This window comes from Akebia trifoliata, chromosome 6 (assembly GCF_017979445.1).
Source record: "Akebia trifoliata isolate Shusen 1 chromosome 6, ASM1797944v1, whole genome shotgun sequence".
Lineage (NCBI taxonomy): Eukaryota > Viridiplantae > Streptophyta > Magnoliopsida > Ranunculales > Lardizabalaceae > Akebia > Akebia trifoliata.
The window spans coordinates 24,842,869-24,860,080 of NC_141380.1; the positions used below are offsets into that span (position 1 = coordinate 24,842,869).

At 35.5% G+C, this 17,212-nt stretch overlaps 1 long non-coding RNA gene across 15 annotated transcripts; it reads right to left on the reverse strand.

Annotated features, from left to right (window-relative positions):
- Positions 1–958: 958 nt before the first annotated feature.
- LOC147400482 (uncharacterized) lies at positions 959–16,768 on the reverse strand. 15 transcript variants are annotated; one of them, XR_015179365.1, is made up of 12 exons: positions 16,541–16,768; positions 9,065–9,234; positions 8,407–8,975; positions 8,071–8,312; positions 7,700–7,984; positions 7,251–7,329; positions 7,126–7,160; positions 6,975–7,006; positions 6,798–6,881; positions 4,099–4,135; positions 3,926–4,024; positions 960–1,400 (listed from the first exon to the last, which is right to left on the reverse strand). It is a non-coding gene; the product is annotated as an uncharacterized LOC147400482 (long non-coding RNA). The 15 variants fall into 15 exon arrangements; XR_015179367.1 differs by having other exon boundaries at positions 962–1,400; positions 7,700–8,312; positions 8,407–8,616; positions 8,715–8,975; XR_015179366.1 differs by having other exon boundaries at positions 964–1,400; positions 7,700–8,312; positions 8,407–8,481; positions 8,715–8,975.
- Positions 16,769–17,212: the final 444 nt, after the last annotated feature.

Below are 17,212 nucleotides of genomic sequence, written 5' to 3' on the forward strand. Positions count from 1 at the left end.
TTTTTTTGTTATAATGTAATTATGTTATAACGAGCAAGAAGGTATTAACAAGGACTTAAGAGCATTTCTGGCCTCGATTTTAGACATTAATGTTTCAGTGCTATTTAATCATGCTTTAAGCACTAGCAACGTGTGTGTTAAGACGCTACTTTCAGCCATCGATCTGAAACATGCTTCTGAAATGGTTTCAGTGAGATGTGCGACCTTGGACGTTATTTTGGTGTTGGATTCAAGTGATATTCCACTGAAAGGATCAAGAGTTTCAAGTTTCAGTTCAAGCGGCTTTACACGTGGCATCAGGCGTCAGTTTTAGGAATGTTTTCATATGGCAGTTTGGCCCATTTTAAGCAATGGTTGTTAGGTGCAAATCAGTTTTACTAAGAAACTAAACCAAATACATAATTGAATAAGTTAAGTTGAATCCAAATTCAAAGTCAGGGAAGAGAAAAAGAAATAGAGAAAATTAAAAGAACTTATCGGTTTGGAGAAATAGATTGAGCTCAAGGCTTCACGTTGCATGTGATGCACACAAAAAATCAATAAATCAACTCATAGGCCACATTTTGAAATCGAAATTTAATTTTACATGCCACGTGCACAAAAATCAGTGGGTTGACTCGAAGAATTTTATGAAAGTCTTTTCAATATTGAATCGATTCTAAAACACCTAGAATCAGTGAGTTGACTCATGTATTAATTTTACAAAGCGAAAGTCAAATTTAAGCCCCATGCATTCACAGCTTACACAAAAATCATCGAGTCAACTTACGTGCCAAATATAATATATAATAAAAAATCTTTCACACCAGATCAATTAGAAACACTCCCGAAATTCGCGAGTTAATCCAACCAAATTTGATGAAAACCTTTTTCAATAAAATTTGTTAAAGAATGTAAGAAAATCAATGAATTAAATCAACTTCATTTTCCTGAAAATCTCTCTTTTATAATGGATGTGCCTCCTAAAAAATCAGAGAGTTGACTCACTAACATTTAAAGAGAATTATTAAGCTTAATATACACAAAACAGCGAGTTAACTCGTTACTTGAATTTTATAGAAAGGAAAAAAAAAATCAATTTGAATGCCAATGAGCACAAAAAAGTGAGTCAACTAATAGGGCGTGCACATATCCATTCAAGTATATGTTAAAACAAGAAAAATATAAATTAATGCGCATGCCCTTATCTCGTTCCTAAACCTTTTGGAGACAATGTGGAGAGTGTACTTTCACAACAATCATCTCACTCGAATCGGAATAAGGAAAATACGATGGTTGAAGTGGATCTCTTCAGAATTCTGTGATTGTTCCTGAACCAGTGCTTTCTTTGAAGGCTTCAAAGATGTGGCAAATGCAAGAACGCAATAATCTTCGTTATCGCATGCAAGTGAATAATGCACCTAAGCAAGTAAGAGAGGATGATATGTTAGAGATTAAAAGACAGAGTCATGGATCTATGGATCGCATGCGAGTGGCACATAATATTGGTTTTTGAGAAAGAACGAGATAAATATTCAAATTACCAAATCTATGACGTTTTTAAATCAAAATGTTATTAGTATTAAATTTCTAATGATGTTCCTTCTTGAACATCATGCATAAAATGTTATAGAAACCCGTTTTTGTTGTAGTGTTTGCTTTCCTTTTCTTTTGCCTGCCTTCCATCTCAAACCTCCCATTTATCCCAAGAAATTCAGACAAACCTGATCAAAATACTACTTATTTTTTAATTTAATTCTAGAGACATGAAGAAACTAGAAGAACAGCCTTCCTTAACAAGAATGTGATGTGTGTGTGTGTGTGTGTGTGTGTTGTGTGTGTTCATGTGCAAAGATGGGGGGAGCCCCAATTTATAAAAAAATCCTCTTTTTAACAATGAAGATGCAAGGTGGAAAAGGCACAAAGATTTTTAGATAATGTTGTAACGGAAATGATAAATGCTTTGGTGCAACACCAGTTGAGAGCATGCCCTAGCCATAATTGACGTAGTGAGGTAGGGCTCAAGTCACAATTGACTGTGTGTGTATGTGTGTGTGTGTGAGAGAGAGAGAGAGAGAGTACAAAACAGGCAATGCTGTAATAGCAGGAAAAAAAATTAAAATCTCTAGAATGTCCATAGGATCCAGTTTTGATAACAAAATTGGATGAAGTATGAGAGCTGCTCTTCGCACCCCAACTTTTACTTATTACACACCCAGATTAAAAAATAAAGAAACAAGTGAAAGGTTGAGAATAAGGAAAAGTTGGGGTGCCAATAGAAACTCTCATTGTTCTTGCTAAATTTCTATTTATTTTTTGAGTTTAGGATCTTATATGAGGCTAATCATAAGTGTAAACAACTACTGAAATTGCCTGAAGGAGTGTTTTTGTATGTTGAGATTTTAACTTGACCAAAAGCTTTGTAATCTTTGAAGAGTGTTCTAATCTTTGATTGGGGTGTGCTAAATAATTTAAGAAATTGGGCTGTAATAAGTAAAATTTTCCATGTCAATAGCAGCTCTCTAAAGTATTAGTACCATCTTTTCCAAAACAACAGAAAATATTATCATCACAACGGAAATTGGTCATAAATAGCCCCCATATGTGTGTCAGTGTGTGAGGCTACAGTTTGTTTCTGCAAGTTTCAGGACCTGTACATGAAATGGAAACCCACAGACATGTGACCATATGAATGTAGATCAATGAAGTCTAGGCTATCATGCACGAGCATCAGGTCAGGAGCCCTTGTTTCAGAAGATAAGAGATGGCTGAACGTTGAACACCAAATCCTAATGATGAGCATGTTAGGCCTCTCCCGGATGGGGCAGAACCTCACTCTGTTCAGCCAAACCAACCAATCAAAAAGCCTTGTATAATTTGGAATTCAGTATTTTACCTCTAGTGAAAATGGAATGGTTGGAAGGATCGATTGAGGAGGAGGAGGTGTTGGTGTCAATTGGTTCTTTAGAGTGAATAAAGCCCCGAGTCCGGATGGGTTTTCTTTAACCTTCTATAAGAAGTGTAGGGACATTGTCTCGGAAAACCTTATGAATGTAGTTTGGGATCTATAGGAGAGAAATTATTTGGACTGTGGTTTAAATAGTACCTTTGTGGCTCTAGGCCCTAAGAAAGTCGGGATGCAAGATATTGGGATTGAATGATGTTATATAGGATTTGATAGGATAAGAACATGGGGCTTCCATTGAAGGCAGACAAATTCTGGACGGGATGCTTGTTGTGAGAAGGTCTCGCTAAAACCCACACACACGATTGAAACAGATGTAAAGTTTAAGGAAAAAATAAAAAAAGGAATGCAACATTTACATGGTTTCGGCCTTAGCCTACGTCCATGGACAGCTAGGAACTTTTTCACTTTATCAAATCAGGAATTACAAGAATTCTCTAACCTCACTCGGCCACCAATATTACCCAAAACAAAAGGAATCTAGGAATTCTTCAGAATTTCAGATCTTATATAATATTCAACTAGTTAGTCTTCTAATGAGAAACAAAAACATAAGCAAAAAAGGAAAACCGGGGAAAACTTTCCCAAAAAGATAGTTTATTTACAAAAAACTTGACAAATTTTCCCCTTTACCAAAACATATGTAGTGCACACATCATCGAGCCAATTGTCCAACAAATCAATAAATTATTAGAAAGAAAATCAATAAAATGACAGTATAGGACATTCGCTTTTTAAGTTTTAATTAAAATAAATAAATTATTAATTTTTCACAGAAAAAAATTGTGTTATTAAATCTGTGGTATTTAACAAACTTATAATTACATCAAATTGTAATATCAGAATTTCGCTTAAAAAAGAAATATCACATTACATACAAGGTATGCATGCACCATTTGACACACAAGTGGAGTAAACATACACACATATTGTTGTATCTGCAATGATTCTGAAACTTGAGGATGTGGATAAGAAACAGACCTTGCAAGGTGTTTGCACTCAACTCTTATTGGATAAGCATTGCATTTGACTTCCTCTTTGTACAAAAAACCTACATGAAACCCCAAGCATTCTCTGCCCCTATGCATTGGTTTTTATTAATTACATGTTAGGAGACAACACACGGTATAATCCTAATTAATGTCATTACATACCTTTCCAAATGTAATCATCTGATAATGTATCTCATACCTGTGATTACATGACATGTTAAATCATTAAAACATTTAAGGAGTTAAAGCAATCATGTAGGTCTTTTGTTTGCTAATATATGTAAAAAATACAGTTCAGAATGACATTAACCGAAAATTTCTACGTCTAGAAGTATCTATTCAACCTAAACCTAAAGCGGGGTCCCGATCACAAATCGGAACTCCAATGACGATGGCACCAGTTCCTACAAGTTTTTTTTGACAAGGCGGAACTATAGAAAATGGTTTAGTTTCATTCAGATCACATTTTCCTATTTTAGGTCTCAAACCTGAAAATTTCTAAGTCAAGGAGCATGTATTTGGTCTAAAACTAAAGCGGCATTCCGATTACAAACCGGAACACCGATGACGATGTCGTGGGTTCCTATAGGTTTGTTTAGATAAGACAAAATTATAAAAATTAGTTTCATTCTATTTAGATCTCGTTTGCCTGTTTTGGACCTCAAATCTGAAATTTTCTAAGTCAAGAAGCATATATTTAACCTAAAGCTAAAACGGAGTCCCGATTAGAAATCGGAACTCCGATGATGATGCCGTCAGTTCCTACAAGTTTGGCTTGAAAGGACGAAACTATAGAAATTGGTTTCATTTCATTCGGATCTTGTTTGACCGTTTTGTACCTCAAAACTGAAAATTTCTAATTCTATAAGAACATGTATTCAGCCTAAAGTTAAAGCAGGGTCCCGATTACAAACCGGAACTTCGATGAAGAAGCAGTCAGTTCCTACAAGTTTTTTTTTGACAAGAAGGAACTATAGAAATTGGTTTCATTCCATTCGGATCCCGTTTGTCTGTTTTGAGGTATTGAATCTCAAAACTGAAAATTTCAAAGTCAAGAAGAATGCATTCGACCTAAAGCTAAAGTGGGGTCCTAATTACAAACTGGAACTCCAATGACAATACCGTCAATTCCTAAAAGTTTAATTTGACAAGAAGAAACTATAGAAATTGGTTTCGTTTCATTCAGATCTCGTTTTTCTGTTTTGGACCCCAAAACAGAAAATTTCAAAATCAAGAAGAATGTATTCGGCCTAAAGCTAAAGCAGGGTCCCGATTACAAATCGGAACTCCTATGACAAACCCATCAGTTCCTACAAGTTTGCTTTGACAAGACAAAACTATAAAAATTGATTTCGTTTCATTCAGATCTCGTTTGACCATTTTGGGCCTCAAAACAAAAAAATTCTAATTATATAAATATGTGTTCGACATAAAGCTAAAGTAGGGTCCCGATTGCAAACCGGAACTACTATGATGATCCCGTCGGTTCTTACAAGTTTGTTTTGACAAGACGAAACTATAGAAATTGGTTTCATTTCATTTGGATCTCATTTCACTGTTTTGGGCGTCAAAACCGAAAATTTATAAGCCTAGAAGCATGTATTCGGTCTAAAGCTAAAGTGAGGTCCCGATTAAAAACTAGACCTCCGATGATGATGACGATGGCGTTAGTTCCTACAAGTTTGTTTTGACATGTCATTCCATTCAGATCTCGTTTGTTTGTTTTGAACCACAAAATTGAAAATTTCTAAGTCAAGAAGAATGTATCTAACCTAAAGCTAAAGCGGGATCCCGATTACAAATCGGAATTCCTATGAAGAGCCCGTCAGTTCTTACAAGATTGTTTTGACAAGACGAAACTATAAAGATTGGTTTTGTTTCATTCGGATCTCATTAGAACGTTTTGGGCCTCAAAACAGAAAATTTCTAAATCTAAAAGTATGTGTTTGACATAAAGTTAAAACGGGGTCCCGATTACAAACCGGAACTCCGATGATGATGTTGTCAATTCCTATAGGTTTGTTTTAACAAGACGGAACTATAGAAATTCGTTTCGTTTCGGATCTCATTTGTCTGTTTTGGACCTCAAAACCGAAAATCTCAAAGTCAAGAAGCATGTTATTCGACCTAAAGCTAAAGTGGGGTCCAGATTACAAATCGGAACTCCGATGCCATCAGTTCCTACAAGTTTTTTTTTACAATATGGAACTATAAAAATTGGTTTTGTTTCATTCAGATCTTATTTCTCTGTTTTTGACCTCAAAATCGAAAATTTCAAAATCAAGAAGCGTGTATTCGACCTAAAGCTAAAGCGGGGTCCCGATGACAAATCAGAGTTCCAATAACAATCCCGCCAGTTCTTACAAGTTTTTTTTTGACAAGACGAAACTAAAGAAATTAGTTTCATTTCATTCGGATCTCGTTTCACCATTTTGGGCTTCAAAACTGAAAATTTCTAAATCTAGGAGTATGTGTTCAACATAAAGCTAAAACGGGGGTCCCAATTAGAAACCGGAACTCCAATGACAATGTCGTCAGTTCCTATAGGTTTGTTTTGAAAAGACGGAATTATAGAAATTGGTTTCGTTTCATTTAAATCTCATTTGTCTGTTTTGGACCTCCAAATCGAAAATTTCAAAGTCAAGAAGCATGTGTTCGGCCTAAAGCTAAAATGGGGTTCTAATTACAAATCGAAACTCCGATGACAATGCTGTCAGTTCCTACAAGTTTTTTTTAACAAGATGGAACTATATAAATTAGAACTGTTATTGCACCCTAACTTTTACCTATTACACACCAACTTCAAACATTTCTAATATTTGGCTAAAATTCTAGCGCATATATACACCAACCACTATTACCTGATATCGAGCATGGCTTAGTTTCGGCCTTGTTTTACTTTATGTTGTTGCTGCTCCAAAGTGATAGCAACAAGTGGTCCCACTCTTGTTTAGACGAAATGAAAGGATGAATTACTAAACACATGAAAAAATTAACAAAGAAGGTCAAAGGATGACGATATACAGTGAAGAAACTACCTGGGTGTCATGTAAATCGTTCACCTACGAGTCTTCTTGTAGAAAATGACAATAAGCATGTATTCAACAATGGATAAAGAAATAAGTATAAGAACAACGAACAAACAATTGATATCAAGATGGAACATATCAATAATGAAAATTGATTTACTTGACTTCATTTGCTCCTTCACTAATCAGCCCAATCTGCAAAAAACAAACAATAAAAATCGTATTATACCTAAAACATTAAAGAAGTTAAAATCCAAAAATGAATATCTAAGTTTTAGAACAAACCTTTGCATTTACATTGAGCTCGGTAGATCTAAGATTCACTTGGACGTTAGGTGGATCTAAGAGCTCCACGTTTGAATCACTTTTCATTGAAGAAAAAACAATTACATAAACTAATAACAAACCAATTTAGATCAGCATACACATTCAATTTGAGTTCTTAAACCATATGATCTTCATATTAACACACATCTAAAATACAAACAAAAATATAGTTTTTATATGAAAACATCATCGATCCTAATACATTAGGAAACAAAGTATCTACTAGATCCAAAGCAATAAACACATTCAATGAAAGATCCATTAAACATTTGATCTTCAAAACACAAAATGCAAATACATTTGATCATCCACTTGGTCATCGTTCTATATGATTCTCTCTATAGCTTTACTCAGCAGCAAATCCAAAAAATATCATGGCATTTCAGAAACTTAAATCCAGACTCTACCTCTTTAGTCCAATTGTATCCTGAATTGGGGCGACTAAATAACTTCTTCGACCATCAAATCTTGAAATGTCGATTCACCTTCTAGCAACGGTGCGTTCTGTTGAAGGATTTCATCTAAAAGGACATTTAAACAACCTGGATCCTCTGCTGATACACCCACCACCTTCCTGTTGCAACAACAATGGTCCTCCGATGTAGATGCATCAACTTACAACCACCAATCATTCCTACTCTTGCAGTTGGTCGGTCCAACCGTTCCTCGTGACAACGAGAATCATGCATTGCCTAAAAAATCAAAGAAAACAATTCATTCAAAATTATAAACAATTGGAATGCTATACTCAATTAAAATAATAATATATTAGAAGGACCCCCGAGATCAGTGGGAGACTGCATGGGTGTCTCGGCTGTAGTACGTTGTGCACAAAAATCCTCCCTAAACTCTCTAAAATTCTTCACTTCTTCCATATATTAATTTATTTGAGTCTAAAGTCTTAATTTTGATGCATGCTTGTGTTCCAAGACTTCCTTGAGCCGAAATACATATAGCAGTCTTAGAAACCACCCCCATCCCCATGCCTCATAGACAACCATGGCTATCGAGACCACAAACCTATGCAAAAGATATACAATATCAATACATGTTCCCGACATGATATTATAATTAAAATATTTTGATCATTAAGAATTAAAGATAATTCACATACCATCGCAACAGGATCATGGTCTAGACCCATATGTACACCGGATGGGTCTTTTGTAATCATTTCCTTGACAGCCTCCTACAAAATTAGTAACACGAAATATAATTTTCATAATAAATAAATGAATAAAATTGCATTCACGGTCTGTGCGCACACAACATTCCCATGCTTCCTAGTATGGGTGGCAACGTATTCATCCGTCCTAGTAATCTCCTCACCAGGTCTTTTTTTGCGTTGTGAATGAAAAAACCAATAGTCAAACATATATTTTAATGGTTAAACTTACCAATTCATTTGCAACTCATGCTTACCCCTTTCTACCAGAAGTGTGAGGGCTTTTCAAAGCTTCCTAGCAAGCTTCCCATTGTCCCTCAAAACTTGGGTCTCAGGAGTCAAAACAAATGTAGATAAATCTATGCCAATCTTCCTCCTCAGGTATGGGGGTACGTGGTTTTTCCTTTCCACGTCCGTGGTATATACATCATGAAAGAGGGTACACTTCCAATCTTTCAAGACATGTTCACTTTTTTAATCACCCAATGTTTATTCCACTTTGGAATATCAAGGTTGATCTGCAAAGAAAATAGATTAAGAGATGAGACATAATTATGTGTTAGAACTTACAAATAAAACTAAATCATACAAATACACTATAGCTCACAATGATAATCTGCTAAATATGCTCTTTTAGCTCATGAGGCACACTAGTCCATTTTTTGAATGTAGGTGGAACATGTATTCTCACTACCAGCCCAATGTTAGTGCACAACTGCGATGAGTTTGGGTCGAAAGGTTGCCCATTTAGCCCGAGAGTCACAGGGATAAGTGTATCTTTAACACATAGAAAATTATTAGCAAAATAAGACAACAAATTTCAAACAAATAAATATGATGTATTCATTTGTATACATACTATAGATTGTAGATGCCGATGTAGCTGGCGATGCCGAATCTAAGTAGAATATGATAGCATGAGAATATCTAATCTATTTCATTAGAATACTACAATAACAACATTTTTCTTCCATTTTCAAACCTTACATGCATTTTCATTCTTGTTCTTCCATGTTATCTTCTTCAATGATATCTTCTTGTAATGATGTTGTTAAAGTATTTTCAATCGGTCTTGTGGGAAATACTAAGGGATCTTCATAAGAATCAACATCCCGATTCAATCTCTTTGGGACTTTTAAGACATGCCAATCATCCATAGGCCTATTATGATTTTTGCAATAAAATACTTGACTTGCTTAAGAAGCAAGAATAAACGACTCATCTACTTCTCTTATATTTCTCTGTAACCTCATTAAATTGACATATATCAAGTTTGTTTCAAGATCAACTACATATCCGTTTGCATCTTCAATATGAACCCAATCACGATAGAATACTATTTCTTTGACGTCGTGATAATCTAGCTCTAGGATTTGTTTTACTATACCATAGTGACTTCTTGATCCACAAAGTTCACATCCCGAACACTTGATCTAAAGTTAGTTACAGACTTCATGGAGACCCCGATGTTCTGTGTTGCTCTGTTCATTTTCGAATCCACAATACAAAAATGATATCCATTTACCACATATGCATTGTATAAAATGACTTCAAAGTTTGGGCCATCAGCAAGCCTTTTCAAGATACAATTTTCTTTATTTTATAATTGTTGTCTAAGCCAGGGAATGTACTCCATTGCCTTTTCTAATCATAAATTTCCTTTCCTGTTTTGAGCACTAGATATGTGGCTTTGAAGGTACATAATGTATTTCCTGTACATGAATGTAATGAGAATGTTATGTATACCATTAAAACATTAACCAAGTACATAGAAAGATAAAATTTTACTTTTCCTACTCAGAATTTTCAATGCACTAGCCTAATTATTAGTATTTTTGTGCCCATACAAGTCAATTGTATTTTGAGACTATTTTATTTTTAATCCATGAACTTAGTAAGGCTTGATCATATTTGGTATAACCCAAAATTTATAATAAAAATAACATGATTATGCGATCATTATGTATTATGGGTAACTAGTTTTAACATTCATTAGATATAGATGTTTTGTCCCGAGACATCATTGTAGGTGATTTTGGACAATAGTAGATCTATGAAAGAAATCCAAAAATACCAGATCCTTGTAAACCTCGAATTTTGACCAGGGTTAGAAAATGAGTTTGGGGACAACTCATTTTTTGTGGCTCTCACATTGCTCTTCGAAAAGTATAACGCATTTGCACTTCATATCCCATTTCTCAGTTTGTTTCTTACCATGATGTGTCTCCTTCTTATCACTCCTTTGTAACCACTATGTCTTTTGTTTCTGTCTCATCAGTGTGAAATAAGCTTTCTCCAATCCCAAGTGGAAAAAGGCTATGAATGAAGAAATGAGAGCTTTAGTAAAGAATGATACCTGAGAATTAATGCCCTTACCACAAGAGAAGAAATATGTTGGCTGCAAGTTGGTGTTTACAGTGAAATACAAGTCAGTTGGATCGATTGACAAGTACAAGGCTCGGTTGGTTGCCAATTGTTATGCTCAGACTTACGACATTGACTATCAAGAAACCTTTGCCCCAGTAGCAATAATGAATTATATTTGTGTTCTTCTCTCCTTGGCAACAAACTCCTCTTGGGAGCTTCATCAACTAGATGTGAAGAATGTCGTTTTGCATGGTGATTTGCAGGAAGAAATATACATGGATACTCTAGGAGTTCTTTTTTCCAATGCTCATGGGAAAGTATGCCATTTCAAGAAGTCCTTATATGGTCTCAAACAATCCTCATGAGCGTGGTTTGAGCAGTTCCACTCTGTTATGCATGATGTGGGCTACAAACAATGTTAGGCTGATCATGCACTGTTTGTCAAACATAATGGACCTCAGACTACAGTTCTTATTGTGTATGTTGACAATATTGTCATTACAAGCAATTGCCCTACTAAAATCCAAACTTTGAAGCATCTTCTTAGGACTCGCTTTGAAGTGAAAAACCTTGGACTTCTGAGATATTTTTTGGGTGTTGAGGTAGCTCGGTCCAAGACATGCATTTTAATCTCACAGTGCAAGTATGTGTTAGATCTATTTCAGGAGCCTGGCAAACTTGGGGCTAAACTAGTTGATACTCCAATTGAGCTAAATCACCGATTGAGTGATAGTGTTGGTGAGGCCCTTGAAGATATCAATCGTTATCAACATTTGGTTGGTAAACTCATCTACTTATCTCTTACGCAACCCAACATTGCATATGTTGTAAGCGTGGTTAGTCAATTCATGCATGCCCCTCGTACAAAACATCTTCATGCTGCCCTACACATCCTTCGATACCTGAAAGGATGTCCGAGGAAAAGGTTACTATTCCATTCACATGGTCACATGTGTGTGGAAGCATTGGCAGATGTTGATTGAACAGATTTTATTATTGATTGTCGTTCGACTTTTGGGTATTTCACTATGGTGGGTGGTAATTTGGTAACTTGGCATAGCAATAAACAATCTATAGTTGCTTGCTCAAGTCCTAAAGTTGAGTTCAAAGTCATGGCTCTTGGCATATGTGAGTTACTTTGGTGACTTCTATTACTTTGTGAGCTAGGTTGTTCACCACCTCTTATGCCTTTTCAGTTGTACTATGATAACAAGGCCACCATTAACATCGCTCATAATCTAATTCAATGTGATCACACCAAGCACATTGAAGTTGACTGCCATTTCATCCGAGAGAAAGTTACTTCCGGTGACATTTGCACCATCTTTGTTCCTACCACTCAATAGTTAGCCAATGTCCTCACTAAAGCCTTGGGTCATGCCAATTTTGATAGTCTTATGGGCAAGTTGGGCATGTGTGATATCTTTGCGCTAGCTTGAGGGGGAGTATTATCAATGATAATTTTATTTTTTATTAGTCTTATTTTAGTTACTTTAGTCTTAATTATGTTCATGTCTTTTTCTGTCTTTTCCTATTTATTGTGTAACTATATATACATATACAACTTACAAGGAGAAATAAAGAATGATTTTTCTAAAATTTCTTCTCTTCTTTCATTCTTTATCTTCTCTAAACCCTAGGTCAGATTTCTACAACTAGTCCCCGTATGAGCTTGAGCATCATCCTCATCATGAAAATGTCCAAATGTATCATTCACCATATCAACCATTCTTGGGAATGAACTTTCATTATCCTTACTATTAGACGTATTAGATTCAAAGTTTACACAACTGTTGGGATGAATTTTTCCATGATGGACTCATGTCGTGGAAGACTTATCTATTCCATCAAATATTAAATATATATGAATGTATTTTAGAGTTTTCTTCCCTCTTGTTATATTACAACAATTGATACAAGGACAACAATACCGATCATCACTGCCTAATTGATGTATGTTAGCTCTCATGGACTGAAAAAATGAATTGACCCCATCTAGGAATTCAACCGATAGTCGTGGCGCTATCATCCACTCCTTCCTCGGGTGCACTGGAGGCGAAGACATATTCTACAAATGGAATTTAAGTAAAAAGCTTAGTATTGATTAAGAAAAATCAATAAAAGAAGATAGCAATCCATGTCTAAGCATTGGAATTTCATTCTTCATATTATCAATCATCATGGACTACCAATAAAACTAATGAGAACGCTTTCATATTAATAGCTTGAAACCAAGGATGGAAACTATACACGCAATAAGAGGACTTACCTGTGCAAATTATTTAAGCATTCATAATTTGTAAGAGAACCTCAATAGAAGAAATAATCTAGGAAAAACACTACTTGGGAACTCAAAAAGAAGGATGCCAAAGTGAAAGCCGACACAGAAAGGATCATCCCGGGGGTTAGTGGATGGAATGTTAAGGGGAAATACCTACCTAGGATCTGAAAAGAACCTAATGAATGACATCAGAAAAAGCCACCACAGGCATTGGCTGCGAATTGTAGGGGTGAGTTATGACCCCAAAACCATATGAGATTTAACTTTCCCACAAGTAAATACTTTTGGTGTATTGATTAGGTTCAGACCAAGAAACTAAATCTTCTTGTTCCTACAAGCTAGATTATAATTAATAATTAAGTAAAATAAGTAACAAAAATCATATTACTTACCAATTGATAATGATTATGTAATAGTTGTTATTATTATTAATATATAGTTTGGGTGAATTGATTTGAATCCCACGTGCCAAGGTTCATTTAAAAACAAGTAGTTTTTATTATATAAATTGGAAATGATGGCATCAGAAATTTAAAAATAATATTCTATCTCCAAAAATCAGTCTAATTGGTAATTTCTAATCTTCAAATCAAGCACTTTCCTGCAACAGTGCTTATGGATGCTTCATGGCCCCAAATCATATGTATCAAGTGATCTTAATAATCCTAGAAGAAATTAATGTGGCTTGGGATCCTTAAAAAAATGGGATATTTAGTGGTCTAGATGGAGGAAAATCATAATCATATAATACATAATCTAAGAAATCAAAGTCAGGTACCTTTCTTTTGTCGAGAAACCAACACCTCCGCATGAGAAATGCTCGCGTCCCAAACAAACCCATATGGATTTCGATTCCTTTTTTGTGCCCATAGAACTTGTTCCTTTTTTCTTTCCATGTTTACTCCTTCACTTACTTTCCCTTCGATTCAAAGCACCCTACAGTCTTCACACCTAATAGATTCATGTGATAAGATTTTTGAAGAGGTCTTATCCAAATCAACACTTTTGTCAAAATGGGAACAAGGTTTTCTCTCTTTTAGTTCTGAAACTCCTACACCCACAATCTCAATCGGTGGATTCGATGGAGGCAAAGTGGTTCCATGAGAAATAGAGGAAACCTGCTTCTCCATGTGTATTTTGGATCTTCTTCTGTTGCGTACCCACTTAGATCGGATCACAAAAATAATAAAAAGGAAGAAAAAGATTGAGATTGATCTCGTTCGAGGGAGATTGGACCTCCTAAGCCACCAATTCGAGATGGTGAATCACCAAATCAATTAAGGACTAAATATCTTTTCACTGTTTTTTCATTAATCTCACAATGAATTTAAATACAGAGAAAAACTACCTTAACTACCCACTTATCCAAACTACCCACTCTCCTATTCAAGGAACTATCTCATAACCATAACTCCTACACAACGTAACTACCCTTACCCATTACCTAAGACTCCTTAACTAATTGAAACTATAAAATAATTAAAATAAAATACATCAAGATGCATCAAATCTTGATACAAGAGAATAATTTCTAGACACATAACATTCTCTACCCCTTGTAAAAAATCTTGTCCTCAAGGTTTCAATCTAGAAAGTATTCCCTCACCTTTCATCTTCAATTTCATCTCTATCATCTCGCTCGTCGGTTTCGCCCGTTTCCTCTGGCCAATTCCCCTCTAAAAGGAAAAGTTGTTGAACTTTACATTTATGGCCTTGGGAGAATTTCTCATCGCAATTATAATATAACCCACGGTCTCTACACTCTTTCACGTCTATAAATGAGAGTCGTGTGAGGGAAACTAATAATGGTTTTCCTGAAAGAACGATTGTGTTGATGTTGTTTGTAGGGTTGTTCAACCGTCTTCAAGCCAATATTTTTTCTTCTTGCATGCAAGTGAGGCCGATCGCATCAGTGAGTGTTTTTGGTTTCAACATCTGAACACTCAAACGAATTTCTTTCTTCAGTCCTCCCACAAAATAACTCACCATGAAGGACTCATTAAGACCTTCAATTCTATTTGCTAACTCCTCAAACTAAGTTTGATATTGCTCCACCGAAGACGTTTGTCGCATTTTAGATAGCATAGCCGTTGGATCCTCGTATGGTGAAGAGTCAAATCTAACTTGCAAAGCAGAAGCAAATGACTCCCAATCTGAAATCGCTCTCGACCGTTCCATCCAATGAACCCATTAGAGTGCCTTCCCCTCCATGTGAAAGGAGGTAATAAGCAGCCTTTGCGTGAAGGGAGTTTGCTAGTGTAAGAAAAATTGCTCTACCCTATAAAGCCAACCATCTGGATCCACCCCAATAAACCTTGGAAATTTCAGGCGTACTGTCCTAGTCTAAATTCCCTTGTCAACATCAAATTGATGAGGTTCACCAGGTTGATTAATTGTTCTGCTGGAAATCTCCCCTATCTTTTTGCCTTGCTCTTTAGAGAAGTGCTCAATTTTGGTGTCCAAATTTGAAACCTTCAGCATTAGCTCATTAAGCATCTTCCCAGGGATCTCTATGGTTTCCTTCAAGAAACCCATCATCTCATCGAGTTTGGCATTTCATGTTCCTTCCGCCATTCCAGAATCTACCGTTCTGACACCAATGTTGCGTACCCACTTAGATCGGATCACAAAAATAATAAAAAAGAAGAAAAAGATTGAGATGGATCTCGTTCGAGGGAGATCAGACCTCCTAAGCCACCAATTCGAGATGGTGAATCTCCAATCCAATTAAGGACTAATTATCTTTTCACTGTTTTTTCATTAATCTCACAATGAATTTAAATACAGAGAAACACTACCTTAACTACCCACTCATCCAAACTATCCACTCTCCTATTCAAGGAACTATCCCATAACCATAACCCCTACACAATTCATAACTACCCTTACCCATTACCTAAGACTCCTTAACTAATTGAAATTATAAATTAATTAAAATAATATACAACAAGATGCATCAAATCTTGATACAAGAGAATAATTTCTAGAGACATAACATCTTCTTAACCTTTTCCTCCATTATTGCCTAAATCAATCCAACTATACCATTCAAGCAAAAACCCAAATTGCAACCAAAAAAAAAATTACTAAATACAAAATCATAAAAATAGGTCTTGAAAAAAAAAAACTTCCCAAAAATAACTAATCCAGACAATCAAAGATTTTATAAGAAAAACATTGGAGCAAAAAAACCTCACAAAACAAATAAACAAATCAAAGTTCTGAGAAGAACCCATATGATAACTTTCATTAAAAGATGCATAGAAGTTGATTCTGAGCAATCTATGAAGTAAAGAAATAACAGAGATTAAAGAAAAAAATTCAAAACATAAAATAAAAATATGAGTCGGCTAGATAACAGGAAATTAGATTGCTTTAGAGGCGTTTAAATCGATTGGAATATGTGTGTGTGGGGAGAGAGAGAGAGAGAGAAACCAGAGGAGATGGAAGTGGTCGAAGAACGCAATGGTAGTTGCTGCTGCTCCGCCGCTAAGGGATTAAAACCATAGATTCAATAATCTTCGAAGTTCAGGCTTTGTTCCAACCGATTGGACTTCAATCTCTCGATCTCGTCAGGAAGAAATTTGGGGAAGATGGAAGACTAAAATAAAATTGGCGCGGAGATGAAAGTTAGAGAGGAGATTTTGGTTTTTTTTTTTTTTAATTGCTAAATTACCCTCATTTCTCCAGTCGATTTAAGTAGAATAAAAACGACTGTTACTGGCAGTCGCTTTTAGCGTCAAATTGACGGGAGGGCATTTAAAATTTAAAATGTACAAAATACGTTTTGTCGGGAGACCTCAAGAGTTTAAAATTGTGTGAAATTCAATGAAAATCAATTTTATGCATAGTATATTAAAGGTTCCAAAAAGCATATGGTACGTGTGGATAAAGTACACAAATGTATATAACCAACCAGTCCTTTACTCCTATGCGCAACTCTTTGATGTTCTCGTCTTCCTTGTTATTGCTATTAACCTCGGTACTCTTCTTATCCTTTAGCGACTCGACTCTTCAAACTACCTCTACTCTTTCTCCTATCCACAACCAACAAAATTAAGCATTTTAGTGATGCATGTGGTGCACGTGCATGTTTTGTCTATTTTC